Source organism: Macrotis lagotis, chromosome 3 (genome assembly GCF_037893015.1).
Source record: "Macrotis lagotis isolate mMagLag1 chromosome 3, bilby.v1.9.chrom.fasta, whole genome shotgun sequence".
NCBI classification, from domain to species: Eukaryota; Metazoa; Chordata; class Mammalia; order Peramelemorphia; family Peramelidae; genus Macrotis; species Macrotis lagotis.
The window spans coordinates 263072280-263077394 of record NC_133660.1 but is presented as its reverse complement, the minus strand read 5'-3'; the positions used below and the strand labels follow the sequence as shown (position 1 = coordinate 263077394).

General features: G+C 34.8%; 1 non-coding gene across 1 annotated transcript; it reads right to left on the bottom strand.

Annotated features, from left to right (window-relative positions):
• Nucleotides 1-395: 395 nt before the first annotated feature.
• On the bottom strand, nt 396-502 carry LOC141519822 (U6 spliceosomal RNA). Its single transcript, XR_012477456.1, has one exon. It is a non-coding gene; the product is annotated as a U6 spliceosomal RNA (small nuclear RNA).
• Nucleotides 503-5115: the final 4613 nt, after the last annotated feature.

The window sequence follows — 5115 nt, the reverse complement described above, 5'->3', positions numbered from 1 at the left end:
AGTTGAAATTTTTTTCTTTCCCTCCACCCTCTATTCTGTCATTTAAACCCATCCTTTCCCCTTATCCCTCATCGTTTTGTTTACATTTGCTACCTGACTCACACTGCCCTTTTCTCTATCATATTCCTATAGTGTAGAGTACATTTCTAAACACAATTAGAAAAGTATATCTTTCTTCATTGAGTTAATCTGCTGAGAGTAAGATTTACTCAATGTTTACATCTTCCTCTCTTTCTCTCTTCATAATGGGTCCTTTGTGCCTCTTCAAGTGGTGCTAATTATTCTCTAATGTCTCTGCCTTCTTCTCCGAATATAATCCTTTTTTCATATTTTAATTGTTTTATACCTGTTTAGACTTTCCCTCTGTCAAAGCAAACTCCTTTAAGCTATCCTGATAGAAGTAAAATACTCTCATGAATTTGCATGTCATCCTTGTGCAGGGGCCATGCTAATCTTCTCTGTGTCATTCCAGTTTTAGTATATATGCTGCCAAAGTGAGCACATAGAAGTAAAATTCTCAGAGGCCCTAAGCATAATATCCCTCATGATCAATTTTTACCTATAACCTCTGATAAAAATATTATTTTCAACTTTCACAATAGAAATATAAACCTTAAGAAATTAAAAAAACCCATCACATCTTGATCAATTTTAGACCCATCTCAGCTTCATGTTCCTTTCAACTATGCAAAGAGATAAGTCTCAAGCATTATATATATTATCTTCATTTAATATTAATAACTAACAGTTTTTCTTAGTCTTATTGACTAGTCTTTTCTTCTTTCCATTTACCTTTTTATGCATTTCTTGAGTCACATTTGAAGATTAAATTTTCAGTCTGGAAATTATCTTTTTATTGGGTAAGTTTGAAATTCTTCTATTTCATTGAAAATCCATCTTCTTCCCCTGAAAATAATATGCTGAATTTTGCAGGGCAGTTGATTCTTGGTTGTAATCCAAGCACCTTTGCCCTCCAGAATCTGATATCCCAGGCTAGTATGCTCTAAATTTGAAGGAGCTAAGTTCTGAGTAGTCCTAACTGTGACTCCTTGGTACATAAGCTAATTCTTTTTGTTAGTTTGCAATATTCTCTTTTTGCTCAGAATTTTGAAATTTGGCACTAACATTCCTTGGAGTTTTTGATTTTGGGGATCTTTTTCTGAGGGTGATTATTGGATTCTTTCAAGGACTATTTTGTCTTCTGGTTCTAGCATATTAGGGCAGTTTTTCCATGACAATTTCCTATAGGATATTACCACGGCTCTTTTTTTTTTGATCATGACTTTCAGGTAGATTAATAATTCATAAATTCTATCTTCTAGATCTATTGTCCATGTAGGTCTTTTTTCCTAAGGGGTATTTTAAATTTTCTGCTACTGTTTCAGGTTTTGTTAATGAAATATTAGTGTCTCATAGACACTTCCATTTCCATTTGTCCAATTTATTTTCTTTAATTAGAATTTCCATGGTATATTAATGCATTTCTGGTGGAGTTGTGAACTGATCCAACATTCTGGAGAGAAATATGGAACCATGACCAATGAGCAATAAAGCTATCATACCCTTTGACCCAGCAATTCTAATATCCAGACGATAAAATAAAAAGTGGGAAAGGTTCCACATGTTTCAAAATGTTCATAGCAACTTTTTTGTAGTGGCAAAGAATTAGAAATTGAGGGGATATTCATCAATTGGGTAATGGCTAAAAAAATTATGGTGTATGAATGTTATGGAATATTATTGTTATATAAGAAACCTGAATTCTTAGACCCTAGAGAAGTATGAAATGAATTACAGGATGTGAAGGGAGCACAAGCAAGAGAACATTCTATTTTTTTATTTTATTTTAATTTATTTTAGGCAATGGGGTTAAAGTGACTCATTCAAAGTCATAAAGTTAGGCAATTATTAAGTGTCTAAGGTCAAATTTGAACTCAGGTCCTCCTGACTAATGGACCAGTGGATAGAATCCACTGTGCTACCTAGCTGCCCCTGAAAATTCTACACATTAACAACAACATTGTGAGTTGATCAGTCTTGATAGATGTATCTCCTCTCAGCAGTTCAGATAGCTAGGTCAATCCTAGGAGACTGGCTATGGATAATGCAATTCCCAACCAGGGGAAGAAAAACAAAACAAAATAAAATCCAAAAACCCTACTGAATCTGAAAGAATACCACATTCACTCTAAAAAAAAAAAAAAACCTTTCTCTTATACATTTCTTTCCTGTCTCTTTTTTCTTAATCCTATTTCCTCAAAGAATGATTAACCTGTAAACATGGTAAACATAAACGAGTATGTACAATTTTTACCTCACTGTTTGCCACTGAGTGGAGTGTGGTGAGAAGGGAGGGCAGAAGAAAAGCATATAATTTAAAAATATGCATGTGAATAAATGATAAAGTTTTTATAACTTGTGAATGGAAAAATAAAATATCATTTGAATAATATATCATTTCCAGTTTGTTATTTTTTTTCCAACTGGTCAGGTTTTTTTCAGAATTGTTGTTTTTCTTCAGGTAATTATTTTTCATTATTTTCCTTCATGATTCTCCAATCTTATTCTTTCTCTCTTTTTTGGCCTTTTAAAATCTTTTTGAAGCTCTTCCAAAAGGTCTTTTTTTTTTTTTTTTTGCATTTCAGTCCAATTCAAAAACCCCCAGGAGCCTTCACATGTAGGCATTTTTGCTACTGTTTTCTTCTTCCTGAGACACCATTTTCATTGTCCCTATCAGAGTTGTAACTTTTTAGGCTTTTTTTTCCTTTCTTTTTTGAGGTCTTCTTCTGGGGCAAAAGGGGGACAGTCCCAAGCTTTATGTGTTGGGCTTGGGGTCCTTGTCCCTGGTTTATCACTTCAGGTGCTAATGGTTTTTCCCTTGCCTCAGGTTAGCCAAATCTAGTTCCACCAGTTGTATCAAAATTCTTGGGGTTCAAACACTCTCATCTGAGCTAGGGATAGTACCTTCATTGCTGGCCTGCTGTACAACTAGTTTGCTGAGCCTAGACTTGAGCTACCTGTGGCTGAGTCTTCTGAAGACTTTCTGGTTCTCCCACCTATACTAGGCTATGCTCCTCTTTCATCCAGGTGAGACCAAGAACTAGTTTCACTGTGTTTTTTTTTTGTGTGTCTGTTTGTGTGTCTGTATGTGTGTGTGTGTCTGTGTGTGTGTTTGTGAGTATGGATTCTTTTGCTTTAGGTTCTGTTTATGGGTTTCATTTAAAACTACTTTGGGAAAAAACACATTTTTTCTGAATATCTTTTTGCTTCACTGTTGATATATAATGTAATCATAACTTAAGCTCTTCTTTTTAGTGCTACTAGCTGGATGAGAACCTTTTGATATTTCTCTGTGATTTTCTTCCTTTTGCTCCAAAACTTAAGTCTTTCCCTCCTTACCTTCCAATTGCTACCTGTTGGCATATCTCATTGTTTGAAAATCTCATTTCATGTTCTGAACCATAAATTGGATCTCTCACCAATGACCTTTATTTCCAGTGGGGAAAAATAAGCTTTCTCTAAAACCACAGAAAGAAAACAATTGGTAGATAACAAATGACAGAGACACATATTGGATGACTTGGGGGATGGGGTGGAGGACTGAGTCAGAATTGGAATCTAAAATGAAGATGGAAATAGAAAACATTCTCTAGAAAGTTATTGAGCAGAAACATTACTACCTATTTCAATTAGGAAAAATGTTAATTAAAAATATCAACAAGAAAGAAAGGAAGGAGGGAAGAAAAAGAATGAAGGAGAGGAGAGGAGAGGAGAGAGAGAGAGAGAGAGAGAGAGAGAGAGAGAGAGAGAGAGAGAGAGAGAGAGAGAAGAGAAAAGAAAAAAAGAAAGTGAGACTGGGAAGAAGGAAGGATAAAGGAAGAAAGGATAAAGAAGAAAGAAGAAGGGAAGGAGAAAAGGAAGGAGAAAAGAAAGAAAGGAAGGATTGAAAAACTAAAAAAGGGAAGGGGGAATGGAAGAAAGCATAAAACCAATGAAAGTTCACTAGCTTTCCTAAAACAATATTGTTAAAGATATAGTTGAACTAATAAATACTTATATATTTGGGGCTGCATACCAGGGAGGTAACTTTAAAAATACATCATTGACAAAATTACAGCTTGAGTCATCTAAGGTTTCAGGTGTAAATAATTAGGATTATAAAACTAGTTTGCTGAGCCTGGACTTGAGATAACTGTGGCTGAGTCTTCTGCAGGACTTTCCAGTTCTCCCACCTATACTGGGCTATGCTGCCCTTTCACCCAGGAAAGACTGACATTTACTGATGTTCATCTTGAGTTGAGAACTTGTTTCACTCCGGGTGTTTTTGGATTCTGTTGCTTTAGGTTTCATTTAAAGCTAGTTTGGGAAAGGTCATATTTTTCTTTATATCATTGCTTTTATCCTTTATTCCATTTCTCCTTCCCTTTTTGGATTTTCCTTACTTCTTTTCCTCCTTTCCTGTCTCCTCTCTTTCTTCTCTTCCTTCTGTATCCTTTCTTCCTTTCTCCTTAAGGAGATCACTTTTTCAAATTTTCTCGAGTCACAAAGAAAGAGATCCTTCTAAAGTTGCCTTAAAAATCTATTTTAAACTCAAGAAAATGTCTGGACTTGTCTAAAAGAAATCAAGAGCAAAGGAAATTAAATTACCATCCTCCTAAGATCTGATCAAATCCCCTTATCAACAGAACATTTCTCATTTTAGCTTTATGCTCAAACAAGCACAAGGGAATATTATTGGTGGAGAATAAGGATGATAAAGAAGCAATGTTCTGTCTTTTGTGGGCCTCTGGAGTGTGTTTCTTAAGCATATTTGGTACTGTAAACAAAGTGAGAAAAGATAGGAGATAAGAAATGAAACATTTTAAAATTTCAGTCCATAATGCACTGCCAACAGAGATTATAATCCCATCATGCTTGAATTTTAACCCAAACAATATTGGACATTAAGACCATTCTTGAACTAGTTTAGGTATTCATAAGAAGACCAAGGCTTAATCAACATAAGCTCAGCATTTTGTTATATACTCTCCCTCTTTGAAAGTTCTCTACCCCTTTCATTTCATTGCAAACTATCACCTCTTTCTCAAAACGTACTACAAAAATCAATATCAATAT